This window comes from Anabrus simplex, chromosome 2, assembly GCF_040414725.1.
Source record: "Anabrus simplex isolate iqAnaSimp1 chromosome 2, ASM4041472v1, whole genome shotgun sequence".
In the NCBI taxonomy this organism is placed as follows: domain Eukaryota; kingdom Metazoa; phylum Arthropoda; class Insecta; order Orthoptera; family Tettigoniidae; genus Anabrus; species Anabrus simplex.
In genome coordinates, this window is record NC_090266.1 from 1207021876 (window position 1) to 1207037783 (window position 15908).

Sequence of the window (15908 nt, forward strand, 5' to 3'; positions counted from 1 at the left end):
AATAATAATAATAATAATAATAGTAATAATGATTATTATTATTATTATTATTATTATAGGCAGAAGAAGAATTCACTATTCGTAATTAAAACTCTGCCTAGAAATCACTCATCAATTCTTATAACTATGGATCTCAACGGGTGTATAATGACCTAAATATGGTGAAACGGATGCTCTAATGCCGCGTTGATTAGTTGGACGTTAGAGCGCCGGCCTTCTGATCGCAACTTGGCAGGTTCGATCCTGATCAGTCCGGTGATATTTGAAGGTGCTCAAATACGTCAGCCTCGCATCAGTAGATTTAGTAACATGTAAAAGAAGTCATGTGAGACAGCATTCTGGCATCTCGGTGTCTCCGAAAACCGTCAAAATAGTTAGTGGGGCGTAAAACCTATTATTATTATTATTATTATTATTATTATTATTATTATTATTATTATTATTATTATTATTATTATGGACGCTAGACCGGTTTACGAGTACAGCATGACTTCGTCTCGCACGTGGACTGTCACCCCTCTTTCCCAGCGACAAGAGGAGGAGCACACCAACATGCTTTGTCCTACGATAGCAAACAGGTTTAACAACTCCTATACTCTGCTACTGTAGTTAAGCACGTGACTCAATGACGCGAGGACAGTATGACATAACCAGCGTTTCCTACTATGGCAATTCAAAACACATTAGGTCCTGAAATATTTGGCTCGTTTGTAGGGATACTAATAGAACAAGGTAAAACGTACATAATATGCGTTGTGAGATGCACTTTCCTTTACCGATTAGCAATATATCTGCACGTATACCTCTAACAACCTTTATATATACCGATTTCGAGCCTTGTCCATAATATTCCTTGAATTTCTACGAGTTAGAGTCTTCTAAGGGCATGAAATATGGGCTCCCTACCTTATAGGGCATTTATCAATAAGTTTAACTATTTATGCCCGTGTCGGAACAAAGCATTTGTTAAGAGTTAAAATATTTATACTCCCATTAGAACAGAGCATATTCATACCCATAACACAATATATATCATGTGGCTTGCTTGTAATAGCAACAAAACACTTTAGGAAGTGCAATCGTAAGTTAATTCCTTTGTATTTTAAAATTTACTCCCAACGCTTTTCGCAGGGATATTTAGATTTATAAGTACCTGTATCATTCATATCACTATATGTGCTTGTCCGCATTTGAGCTTCGGGATCGTTGTATTCTATATATGTGGATGAGCACTGTTAAAGTTAAGGCCAAAACCCAGGTGAAATACCTCACAAGTATGTTTTGTTTTATCTGATATGATAGTATCAGAAGCTTAAATTTCTGGAGGAAACTCAGATTGAAATGTACGAAAGTTGTTAAATAATCTGAAAAACTTTTGTGAGTTCATTGCTAATTAAATCTAAAAAGGCATCTCTTATTTTCTCAGGAGAGATCAAAGCTAACCTAACACCCAGTGTAACCATTGTCTAATATCAGTTTATCAGTATCCAATATCAGTATCAAATATCGGTTTGACATAAATTAGGAATATAGCTCTAAAGTTTGATTTTCCTCCCACACCAAATTTCTGTCAAATTAAATCAATAATCTACTATGGATGATGACGACCACTACTTCAACATTAGCCACAACAGCTGACAGTTCAAACTTGATATAATCACAGGCATTTACGATTTTAGGTAACACCTTTTCCTATATGACTGTTGTTTCGTTTGGTAGTAAGCAAAAACCTTATGGAATATATTGATTATTATTGAATGCATGGATCGTAAAGAATTGTTAAGAAATAGCACCTGAAACTACCATATAAAACATTTTATTACCCTTACATAGCAGTCTTAGATCAATTTCCATCGCAAAGTAAACATTTTTTAATTACCATCCTTAATCAGAAGCAAGCTTACATTCTTAACAATAAAAATTGTCATTTCCTGCAAAGCCATGTGAACTTCATCTAACGTTTTCAGTAATGACGGAAAATTGATCTTCTAGCGTGATAAATACATTTTCTAACGCAAACCACGTCGTAACTTGAAATGTTAACCCTTTCACAGGCAACTTCAATAGTCTTTTAGAAAATTCAGTTACGGCTTTGCGCTTTACACTATTGGAGATGACTTCCCTATCCAAACTATCAACGGTTTCGTCATTTTGACTCACTTCGTTACTAAATAATAGATGATTAGTAGAAACATTTAAATAAACACGTGAATTCCATGTTTAAACAGTGCATTTCCACGATACTCCTCGCTATATTTCCCCATCTCTGAGAAATTTATATCCACCTACAATAACCAAACTTTGTCCTGTTTGACTTTTCATAAATAGCGGAAAAGCGTTGTTCTATATAAACACACACACAACGAGTACATCAATGAGTACACAACACGTCATTATATAAACTCGGAACACTTGGCAATCGTTAACAGTGCTACAACTCCAGTCTAGCCACAACAATTTACTGTTAATGCTGCCACACATCTCTTACATGAGAAAGTTTCCCATGCATCTACAGGATGGTCGGAAACAGCGTGAACCGCGTATTTGAGCGTTAGAGGGTTCGTCATACTGATAAATAATTTGAAAGAAATAATTCGATATCATCGCCGTTATCATTTTATCAGCTCCTGAATTTAGCCAGTCAAATCGCTTCACGGGCGAATTCAAGTGGGCTTTGCGAGGCGGTGTTGCTAAATCTGCACACAGCCCAAGGCAGGCTTGAGGGCATCTATCGAAGAAAAACTTTTTCCTGTGATAGATTTGACACGGACCTCCGAATGGATAGGATTGCGCCACAGCAAGTACGGTGCAGTGTTACTCGCTGAAACACTCGATGTGTTTGTGTTTGATGATGATTTCTCGGCATTCTCTCATGTCGGTCTTAAGTTATGTGCAGATTATCAACACTGGCTGGCAAAGCCCATTTGAATTCGCCCGCGAAGCGTTCTGATTAGCTAATTTCAGTAGCTGATAAAATTATAACAGCGCGAGATACCCATTTTTTCACATTATTTATCATTATGTCCAACCTTCTTACGCTGGTTCGTGTTGTTTCCGACCACCCTGTATGTTTGTGGTACACCTGCTCGCGTCCATTTTGCCTGTTTACAAGTCAGTCGTTCAGGCGCATTTTGCTTGTTTACAACTCAGTCCTTCAGGCGCAGTTGGCCTGTTGACAATTCAGTTGTTCCCACGCATTTGGCCTAATGACAATTCAGTTGTTCCCGCGCATTTGGCCTGTTGACAATTCAGTTGTTCCCGCGCATTTGGCCTGTTGACAATTCAGTTGTTCCTGCGCATTTGACCTGTTGACAATTCAGTTATTCCCGCGCATTTAGCCTGTTGACAATTCAGTCGTTCGTGCGCAGTTGGTCTGTTTACAACTCAGTCGTTCGTGCGCAATTGGCCTGTTTATCATGAATTCGCACGCGCGCACTTAGTACCCACCTATTTTGAACAACTGAAATCTACTTGAATAGGCTTCTTAATCAAACACTATGTCTCATTCAACTATAAACCCGGCCATGGCGCTACACTCCCGATGGGCCTTGGCCTCTCAAGCGACCGCTGTTCAGTCTCATTCAACAATGTCTGTTCTGCTTATCCTTTGGCAGACTGTTTTGAGTGCACAGTGAAATGATTCTGATGATATAACATATCTAATAATAATGGTATTTCTTTTGCGTCTCACTGACCACTTTTACGCTTTCCCGAGACTTCCGCGGGTGTTCTGTTATGTACCCGGTAAATCTGTCGATACGGGGCCTTCAAATACTTTCAAATGCCACCGGACTGAGCCAGGATCGAACCTGTCATTTTCGGCTCAGAAAGCCAGCGCCGTAACTGTCAGAGCCACTCGGCCCGGGAGTAACATATCTCAATGTACCTGCCATAGTACTGTATTGGAGAGAGAAATGCTCAAATTTTACTTTTCGAAATCAAAACAAAACTGTTTGCAACGAATTGCAGTTTACTGGGTTTAGAAGATTTGTTTCCTCTGAGCACATATTTTTTAAATTAAGGAATTATTTAACGTCTCGTTGAAACATGTCATTTCATTGGTATACAATCCTACATAATTATTGGTACCACTGCTACAAAATGTTACCACGTACTTGCATTCTTATATGAAACTCCGGAAATAAATATTTACTATCTCACTAATTACTTGACATTTAATTACTAAGAATAGTACAACATAACATGTTTAACAAATAGCAAAACTTGGAAGCTGCACTAAACACTGTTGATGTTTAGTGTCACAATATATTCATAAGTGAATGCGCTAAATTCTAGATCTCTAGACATAATAGTTCACATAATGTGAAAATAAAATGAGTTTACGGGAAACTACAGCTAAAATTTGTGTTAATACCACCCCCGACTCAGAACGAGGCTTCATATTCGTTCTAATTTCTATGTGAATTCGCAATTAAATATATGTTAATTATGTAGATATCATTGTCCATGGAGGCAAGCTTTTCAAAATAAAAGCAAGGTAATTGAATTGGCGTCCCTGTTCGTGACCACGTGTGTACCGAGCGAGTTGGCTGTATGTATAAGGGCGCAGTGCTTGCAGTCGGGAGATAATGGGTTCGAAATCCAGTGTCGGCAGCCCTGAAGATTGTTTTCCATTTTCACACCAGGCAGATGCTTGGCCTGTACCTTAATTAAGACCACGTTCGCTTTCTTCCCACTCCTAGCCCATTCCTGTCCCATCGTCGCCATAAGACCTATCAGTGTCGGTGCGACGTAAAGCAGCTTGTAAAAAATGTATGTGTAAATCTACTCATAAGGCAGAATTATAACAAGAGAAATAATTGACGAATTATTTATCACAAGCCATCTACTCTTCAAAATTAGATCGTACATTTAAATATGATGTTCTACTCACATTTTTTATTAAGATACAAGTAGTAGATCAGTGGAACAGGCGAAAACATGCCCCGATAATAGTGGATTTCAGAGTTTTGGAACCTTGAAATATTCTTCTTACGTAGTAAAATTAGTGCTGAAGATGGTGAGATTCTAAAACTATTTAGAACACTGAAAATTCAAACCTTTTCTCTAGTTTTCTTAACAGAAACGAGTCGGATTGTGTCAGCGAGGGCTGCATTCAACTGGGTCGCGGAGAGATATCAAGTTCTTCGGGCAGAACAGGCCGGAAACGGTTTGCGAGGAGCCAACAGGACGTAATTAAGAAGGGCGACATGGAGAGACTACGGTGGCACGAACAAGGAGGCTGGTGCGGAGGAAGAAGGGCGAGAAACCTTACAAGCCATTTCTCAGCGCGGTGCATTGTTTTCACTCGTGACAAATATTCCTGTCAAGAAGAAGAGCAGTCCTTACATTTCTAAGAGCGGCGATGCATGCACAAGGAGAGAGATTTTAGCAGGGCATCAGCCCAATGTATTGTTACAAGAAATTAATGGTCTGCTTTTAAAAATGTTCCAGACAAATGAATAAGCAATACGAATATGTATGTAGAAATGGAAAGCGTTCAGTATCTCACGTAACTCAAATTACTGTCTTCATTATGTACTCAAGAGTTTGTGAGTGGGGAAGAGGGTAAGGAGCTAGCTTCCTGACGTGAAGTCGGTGGGATCGATTCCGGTATAGTGCGATGGTATTTGAATGCACTCAGATATACCAGCCTCTCATTCGTACACATACCGATACGTGAAAAAATTCCTCCACGTCAAAACTCCTCGCTCCTCCGCGTCTCGGAAAACCGTAAAAGTGGTTCGTAGGGCGTAGAGGCAATAACTTAATTTCAAGATTATGAATTCAAATCTTACACTGTTCGTTAAATGTTTGGAGTCCCGATGAAGGTCTATCTGTTGTTACATGTCTCCATGTAAATGATCTCCAGTGACACATCCATTGATCAAGGATAGACTAACTAAAATCCAGCAATAGGCCACCGTCAGGAGTTCAAGCTTTTCTGTCACCTGACAGAATAACGGAACGTTGTAATTTGCACGCTTGCAGTCTAAACGTAGTGATATAAAAATGCCAGCACACGGCACCTGAGGTGTTATGATTCTTCATATTATTATTATTATTATTATTATTATTATTATTATTATTATTATTATTATTATTATTATTATTATTATTATAGACGTGATAGGCCACGAAGAGGAAACTTATAAATTTGAAAGTGGTGGATCGTGACTTCAGAATTAGATTTTTAGGAAGCGTTTTGAATTTTAATGGAAATAAAGTTATCTTGATCAACAGAACTTTGAAAAATTAGTTCTTAAAATAATGCATGTTGCGAACAAATTTATAGACTTTACTGAAATTAATGGAAATAAAGTTATCTTGATCAACAGAACTTTGAAAAATTAGTTCTTAAAATAATGCATGTTGCGAACAAATTTATAGACTTTACTGAAATAAAACATAAATCTTTTGTTTTACAGTTTTCTTGCGATTGCCCGAAGGAATCTCAGTTTATTGACACATTTTAACCACGGCAATAATAATAATAATAATAATAATAATAATAATAATAATAATAATAATAATAATAATAATAATCAAGCGAGTCGGTTTTGAGGTTAGGATCGCTTAGCTGTTGTGAGATTACATTCCGGAGATGGTGGGTTCAAATCCCGCAGTCGGCAGCCCTGAAGATGATTTTCCGTGGTTTCCCATTGTCACACTAGCAAAATGCTAGTTCATCATCATGAAACTACACTGTAACTAGAGACTCCATCATGCATAGTTTTGTGGAACAGTCAAGATTTGTGTCTCCTTTTGCAAATAGCCCATATGTTTTCTACTGGGTGTTCACTTGCCACTCTAGGAAACGAATATTATTCTCAGTGGAGAACTGCTTCACTTTCTTTGAAGTATACCAAGGAGCCAAATGTTGTTGAAATATTCTATCACCGTCTGGAAACCTCTTTGCAGCTCACCACCAACTCTCCTTTCCAGTATTTCAATGCACAGTTCAGATTTCATGATCCCACCGAGTTGTACTGGTCATTCATGCCAGAAACACCCCCAAAGGACCTCCTTCACAGGGTGTTTTGCTGACTGTCGCTAGAGTGCCGAAGTTGTTGGCTTGTTCTGCGGTCCCGCGGATATTGGACCCTCTGCTCCTGCACTTCGAAGTGACTCTCACCAGAGAAAAGAATTTCCTTCCAGTGTTCCGTATTCTTATACTAATGACTATGTGTCCCCAAGAGATGTTTCCCACACATTTCCCTTTTATAAGGTGCTTATTTTCAGGTTTAAAGCTGGAATTCAAGAAGAAGGGGAGTTAGGGATTGGAATTACTTACCAAGGGAGATGTTCAACAAATTTCCAAATACCGGGCGAATTGGTCGTGCGGTTTGCGGCGCGCGGCTGTGAGCTTGCATTCGGGAGATACTGGGTTCGAATCCCACTGTCGGCAGCCCTGAAGATGGTTTTCCGTGGTTTCCTAATTTTTACACCAGGCAAATACTGGGGCTGTACCTTAATTATGGCTATGGCTGCTTCCTTCCAACTTCCAACTTTCCTATCCCATCGTTGCTATAAGACCTGTCTCTGCCGGTGCGACGTAGAGCGACTAGCAAAAAAATCCAATTTCTTTGAAATCATTTAAGAAAAGAATATGAAAACAGCGGATAGGGAATCTGCCACCTGGGCGACTGCCTTAAATGCAGATCAGTAGTGATTGAGGTTGTAGGCTTTCATTCCAGCTGCCAGAAGTCTACGACGAATATTAGAAACGTGCAGATTCACACCTTCTCACCCCTCCTCATCAGCCTCCGTCCCTTCACCCCAGTTCGTGAGCCAGGTCCTCAACAGAGAACCTAGGATTAGATTTGCTGCTTCTGAGGAGATAACTTACATCAGTTGCTGTTCTTTTTCCTGCCACAGTATCCCTATTTATTCTATGGAACTGAGCCTGTCTGTTGGTGCCGATGAATAATGTTATTTATAGTGCTTACACCGACAGCAATATTAGTATGAAAGTATTCTGAGATAATGTTATAATCACACACTACGCTTCCCAGGAGTCGTATCCACTGAAGACATAGGTATTACTAATTGCGCAAAGGAACCTCAAAATTCATCAAATATGATACATGAAATAAATACACTTTCAAATTAAAACAGTCGTCTTACAGATTAATTACCAATGTATAACAGTGCAAAAAAAACATAGAGAACGTGGGATCAATATACAGGCAATGTGTAGTGCACTGCTGTCAACCATTAGGAAAATTATGAAATTTTACCTTGTTTCGATCAATTCGCATGGTACGGTAGTGCGGTTTATAGATTTTTAATAAAAAATTACTCTGTCAGCCATACAGCTGTCATGCAAGCTTTACATGAGCAAGGAGTGGAAGCAGCTTACATCCAAGTGCTCAACAATATCTATGAGACTTCTTCAGCTTTCGTTAATATCGGTAAATCAACCCCAGAATTCCCCATCAACAGAGGTGTCAAACAAGGTGATCCCATCTCCCCGAAACTATTCTCAGCGGTCCTAGAGATGGCTATGTCTAAGCTGAGCTGGGAAGAAAAGGGAATTAGAATTAATGGGAAAAGGCTAAATAACTTGAGATTTGCAGATGATATTGCTTTACTGGCAAACGACTTCGAAGAGCTCCAGACCTTAATTACAGATCTTGCATTAGAATGTCAGTTGATTGGCCTAAGCATAAACCTTTCCAAAACAAAAGTTATGTCCAACGAATGGGTTCAAGCTGGAAATGTGAATATTAAGAACATGCCATTAGAAGAGGTCAGTGATTACATCTACCTTGGCCAGATTATAAATATGACAGGTGATATAAGACCAGAAATCTATAGGCGCATCAAGCTCGGATGGCAAGCATTTGGAAGGAATTCTTCAGTATTAAGATCAAAAATGCCAGCAAATCTGAAGAAAACAGTATTTGACCAATGCATCCTTCCTGTGCTGACTTATGGCTGTGAGACTTGGACTCTGAACGAATTCACAAAAGGGAAACTTCGGACCGCGCAGAGAGCCATGGAAAGGTCAATGCTAGGCTATACAAAGAAAGATAGGAAAAGAGCTGATGACATCCGGTCTGTTACAAAGGTTAAAGACATCTTAGAGAGAGTACGCTCCTTAAAATGGCAGTGGGCTGGCCATGTTGCACGAAGAAATGATGATAGATGGACAAAACTAGTGCTGGAGTGGAGTCCGAGAGAACATCGAAGGCCTAGAGGAAGACCACCGGACAGATGGGACAAAGATATCAAGAAGATCGCTGGTACCACTTGGATGAGATCTGCCCAAGACCGTTCTACTTGGAGAAGACTGTTGAAGGCCTACCTATACCCACGACTTAAAGAGGCCACATCATTTTAATGATTGAAATGGCTGATTGTATTTATTGTATTTAATACAGCTTTAACACTCCTCCTTAAGCACTGGATTGCTTTCCAAGTACACGGCATGGTTAACCTATATGTACTGTATATAAAGTAACATGTCCTGACTGATTGATTCATCATCGCCGAGCCGAAACTACTGGACAAAAAAATGAAATTTTGAGGATACATTTATATTACAATGTAGGTGCTCGTTAAGGAAGGATTTATGGATATTCCGTCGCTAAGAGGGTGAAAAGGTGGGTGAATTTTTAAAATGAGTGTATCTATATCTCAAAAACGTTACGGTTTAAAGACGTGAAAGTGCGTATTTAGTATCTCCTTTAAAAATAGAGAAACATGCATTTTTTGTTTTCGGAAAATCCTCTTAAGAGGGGTGAAAAAGGTTAAAAGAAACTGTTGAATACCCTTCATCAGGATACTTATATCTCAAAAAACTGAATATGTTGCAGTCATGAAAATTGGTATTTGGAATCTCCTTTAAAAGTATAGGAAACATGATTTTTGTTTCGGAAAATTCACTTCAGGAGGTGTAAGAAGGACTGAAAAAGGGGTTGAACTATTTTTACGAGAATACTTATATCTCAAAAACTGAAGATGTTACAGGAATGAAAAGTTTTATTTTGGAATTTTCTTTCAAAGTAAAGTAACACATGTTCTTTTGATTTCGTAAAAGCCAAATTAACGGGGGAGAATAATTGAAAAATTAGTTCAATTCTTCGTGTGAGGATATTTATATCTCAAAAACTAAAGATGTTACAGACGTTAAAATTGGTACTTGGAATCTCCTGTAAAAGTAAAGAAGCATGAAAAATTTGTTTTCTGAAAATCCACTTATGGGGAAGTGTTAAAGGGGATGAATTTTTAAAATGAGCATGTCTGCAGTATATCTCAAAACTTTAACATATTACAGACGTAAAAATAGGTATATTTAATCTATTTGAAAAATAAAGTAACACGTATTTTTTGTTTCGAAAGAACGATTAATGGATAGGGGTTGTATAAAGGACTGAAGGACTGGTGGAATTCTTTTTATGAAGAGACTAATATTCCCAAAAATTGAAGATGTTACAGACATGAATATTTGTATTTGGAATCTCCTTTATAAATAAAGAAACACGTATTCTTTTGTTTTCGTAAAATCCAATTAAGGGGGGGAAATGAGTTGAAAAATGAGTTGAATTATTTGTTTGAGGATAATAATATCTCGAAAAGGAAGGATATTACGGAGGAGAAAATTGGTATTTGGAATCTCCTTTATCAAAAATAAATACACACGTACTTTTGTGGCGGGGGAGGAGGTGAAATCAAGGGGGTGTAAACGGAGCTTAATTCTTTTTATGAGGATAAAAATAAGAAGTGGACTTCAAACAATACACCCCTAAAGGTGATTTTGCTGGGGGTGAGGAATAGTGACAAAAATACGCATTTATATAAAACAGTTTGAATGATGGCGTTAAAACTTCAAATGGTATCCTAGGTGATAAATGACAGAAGGTTTGAAACGAATTTAACCAGGGTTAAATGGGTGTTAAGATCCAAAAATAAATATATTCATTCTTTCCTCCGAAACGATTTCGTACGAAGATAAAATTCCAAATAGCGGTGTATTTTTAAATCTTAGGTATGACATAGGAAATATTTGTTAACGTTCCATCCCCTACATGAGGTTAGCTCCGTATGCGAAAGTACTCATCCCTTTAAAACCATTAGACGTACAAGGTACAAAAATACAAAATATTGTATACTTCATAATATTTCTCGCCTAAGTGGTGTTAGATGACGGTTGACTTTCAAAAACACAATATCCACTCCTCCGAAACCGTTTCAGGGACGAACTTCATTTTTTCATGTAGGGTGGTCTTCTATATCCTACATGTCAATAAATATTTTAAAACATTCACCCCTCAAAGAAGTATTCATTCCTCCATTACTGTTCGACGTACAAAATCAAAATTTCAGAGGTTGGTCGCTTTTACATCCTAGACGTTAAATATGATAGGGTTTAAAACATTCAAATTTTTCCGTATGTGTTTCATTTCTTTTTTTTTATTTTGTTATTTGCTTTACGTCGCACCGACACAGATGAGTTTTATGGCGACGATGGGAGGGCAAAGGCCTAGGAATTGGAAGGAAGCGTCCGTGGCCTTAATTAAGGTACAGCCTCAGCATTTGCCTGGTGTGAAAATGGGAAACCACGGAAAACCATCTTCAGGGCTGCCGACAGTGGGGCTCGAACCCACTATCTCCCGATTACTGGATACTGGCCGCACTTAAGCGACTGCAGCTAACGAGCTCGGTCGTATATGTTTCAAATGAGTGTTTGATCAAAAATTAAATAAACACTCTCCCAAAACGTTTTGACGTACGAACTGAGGGCTTATTTTACAGGCTCATCTGACAGTGGAATCTCCAATTAGACAAATTTTTAATACGCAATAACTTTCAGTTTAAAACCGTAGCGAAGCACGAGCATCTTGCTAGTTCTGAATATAATCCGCATGGTCTCAGCTGCCATGTACACGCATTTTAATTTCACACAATTTGGGCTGCCTACGCATAAATTTTGACGTTCAGTTTTAATCAACCAGGTGGCTTGGGAACTGAAAAACTATAGAATTACGTATTGTTATACTTTTAATTAATTTCGTCGGATGGGTATCGCATGGGTTACCAGGAATCTAGGACATGCCGACAATGCATTACTTGGATCTCGTATGGATATTTCTTCACTTTTCGTTCGGGTTTGCACCTGTCATCATGGAATTCTTAGGCCGATACCACCGATTCATAGAGTGTGTTCCAGTACCGGCGAACAGTTACTACAGTGCAATTTCATGTTCGCGCTCCATTAAACAATTAAGATTTTGCGTATATCACGCTTTGTCTTTAGGAATTCGAAAGAATCTACTACTACCACTACTACTACTTCCACCACTGATGGAGTTGGCTGTGCTGTTAGGGGGTTAGGTTAGCGTAGTTCTGAACTTCCATTAAGGAGATTAAGGGTTCGAATCCAATAGTCGATGGCCCTGAAGATGTATTTCAATGGTCTTCTATTTGTACACCAGGCAAGTGCTGGGGCTGTACCTTTATTAAGGTGACAGCCGCTACCTTTTCCATTTCTTGCCCTTTCCCATACTTCCGTCGGCGAAACCCTTCGATGTCTTAGTGTGACGTTAAACCAGGTGAGCTGGCCGTGCGGTTGGGGCCGCGCAGCTGCGAGCTTATATCCGGGAGATAGTGGGTTCGAACCCCACTCTCGGCAGCTCTGAAGATGGTTTTCCATGGTTTCCTATGATCACACCAGGCAAATGCTGGAGCTGTACCTTATTTAAGGGCACGTTCGCTTTTTTCCCACTCCTAGCCCTTTCGTACCCATCGTCGCCATAAGACTTATCTGTGTCGGTGCGAAGTAAAGAAAATTGTAAGAAATGAACGATAATAATAATAATGGAAGGAAGAAGATGAAGGAAGAACAGGAACATAATTTAGTTTCAAAATAAAACCACTTGCTTCTGCACAAGTTGCAAACAGACATAGCATATCAATTTAATCATGAATAATGACAATATTGGAAAATAAAAACCAGTTTCAGTATATTGTTAAATAATACATACGTACATACATCCATAGGCTACACACGAATAATCATTCAAAAAGGATGAACGCATGGTATTGTATGTTCTCTGCATTGGTATTTTGTCTGAATTAATTGTAAATATTATGGAAATATATCTCACCTTCTATATAGGTACATACTCTGGTAAATGCCCACAAGAAATGTATGTATAGCTTCAATTGAAGACATGACCGCAAAATCGGTCCAATCCTCAAAATTAGGAAAAAAAAGTGAGTTATGAACTGCTGTCTATTCCTACTTGCGCTAATATCAGAAATGATCAATAATTAGAGAAAATACTGTGTGTGGAAATGGTAATGCTTAACCTGAGAGCCTTTGTCAGAATGGAAAATTGGGCTAACCCCTATAGAGAAGAAATTAAGTTGGTGTGCGATACCAAAATTGTGGTGTAGTGTGGTGGTGAATTGTTGATTGAAACAGTAGCCTCTGATTCCAAGCAAAATGTACTATTAAGTAAGATTATATGTTGTAAAATCAGTGAAAAGGATCCACTTAGGTTCCTTTTCAGGTAGATCTATAGATCTCAGGAAGAAATTACCTGGTATACAATAATTTGGTATTGAACACCTACCATGGAAGTACGACAGAACTAGGCCACTACTTCCAGCCAAAGTCAAGGATATTTTAGACTTATTGGGTTACATACCAACTGTGTATCACGCATACATGTAGTCCCGTGCAAGAAAAGAATATCCACTTTCAGATATTCCTGATTATGATTATGTTATGGTACAGGATTAAGTACCTGTATGCCAACCTGATTATTGCATTTGTTGATAAAGTATGCCTTATTTGTTTGTAAAAACATTTTCCTTGTGTATATTAATAATGTATTGCCAGAATTATGTGTATTTCCTTTCCATTTATCACAAATTCAGGTTTGGTATATTATAAAACTGACACACATACATTGAGTATACAACTTCCCTTCAGTTAATTGAACTACTTCATCGCTAGTCTCAAATAAAACTATTCAAAATTGCTATAAAAATATTCTCTTGAATGTATACTTTGATTTGATGTGCAATACACCAGTTAAAATTACTGCAGTGTATTTTTTTCCATTTACAAAACTTAAATTTCCTCCTTTCAGGCAAAATGAGGGTTAGACTGTTTTTGCGAGCATGTCTTCAATTGTTTCTGGGAAAGTGTGCCTGAGACGAACTTATATAACACCATGGGCTCATCCCTAGTTTCAGTGACTCTACGTACACACATTTGTCTTTGTTATAAACTATTGTGCCTTTCATCGATCATTCTGCAAGCATCCGCGAATTAACTAAGTGCACCCCTCAGTCCTGTGAGGAAAGCAACGGGAAACTACTTCACTTCTGATTTCCCTAGTACGCCTCTTCAGTGATGCCTAGGCCATCTATGACAGCTGATGGCAGAGCTGTTGAGGATCCCACCAGCGGCATCGCTGACGGACTGTGCATACATACCATCAATCCTCGTATGAAACTTTATATTTTGTTTCATTTTGCTGCATATCTCTCATCTTTAAATAATTAAAAGCTGTGCCTAGAAATCATCGCCTTGGTCGTACTCAACTGAGTCCATTAGTCTCTCATGACCCCACCACCGAATTCGATTCATGTGAGCTGCTTCATTCATCAAGTTAATTCGTAACCTAGTATTTCCAGTCATTGTCCCTACCTATTTGTCCCTGTGATATTTCTCGCTACTTTCATGTCTGTTATGCCTAGATTATGAATAAGATTACTGACTCTACCTAGATTTCACTCGTATAAGGCACGGTCTCTCTGTAAACTGACCGATGTAATGACAGTTCCGTCCAGGAGTTGACAGCATTTTTAGAGAATAACGTTAATTACAACTGCGAGTTTACTACGTTAACCATGCTGCATCTTGATTCTATTTCGCTTATTATGCTATCACCATGAGAGAATACGCATCCTAAATTATAGTAATAAAATGACCCGCCTGGTGGCCATGATCGTTAAGGCGTTGAAGGTCTAAACGGTCTGGTACTGTGGTTAGTCAGTTTGAGTCCCATTGGTCGAAAAAATGTCACAATAAGAATGTTGGCCGGCATGGTAGGGGATATGGTGGTATACAATTTCTAATCACTACATTACGTGCCAAAAGCCTGGATTAAATTCCAAACCTCTCCGCACTGCTCATATGGCGCTGTTGATTGTAATTCGTCTGTCAGACGACAGGAGTAGGCTATGTGCCGGTACCGGGTTTCACCCTCTCCCTTCCTAATATCCATAGATCACGTCATTGATTTCATCTCATTAACTCATCTGATGAAGTTGACACCAGGAAGGGCACCCGGTTACAAAAAAAAAAAAAAAAAAACTCGCCACGACTGATTCATCTCACCTCATACACGACCTCGTAGAAAAAACGGATGAAGGGTTGGACAAACAAAATAATAATAATAGTAATAAAAAAATTAATGTAATAAATTTTAGTTTACGTCTAACCATCTACTTTTAAGGGGTTTGGGGACGCAGATATGCCAGAATTTTTCCTGGCAGGAGATCATTCACGTGCCGGTATATCTATCGACACGAGGCTGACGTATTTGAGCACCTTCAATTACCGCTGCACTGATCCGGGATCGAAACCACCAGACGGCTAGCGCTCTACCGCCGGAGCTATTCAGCCCACCCAAGAAATGAGCCACCTATTCCAGTTTTCTTAAATGGTTATGGGATCGTTTCTATCGAAAGATTCAATGAAAAATGACGACGAGTGCCGATTTTCTATTACTGCATGCATATTCCGTATCATATTTTCGGACATAGATATACGATATAAGTAGATAACCGAAGTTAATCACTTTGAATAGATTTAATGGTCTGTGCTAGAAGACAACCTCTGTGGCTGTAGCCGTCGGCAATAATATCATTGGCTCGGGAATTTA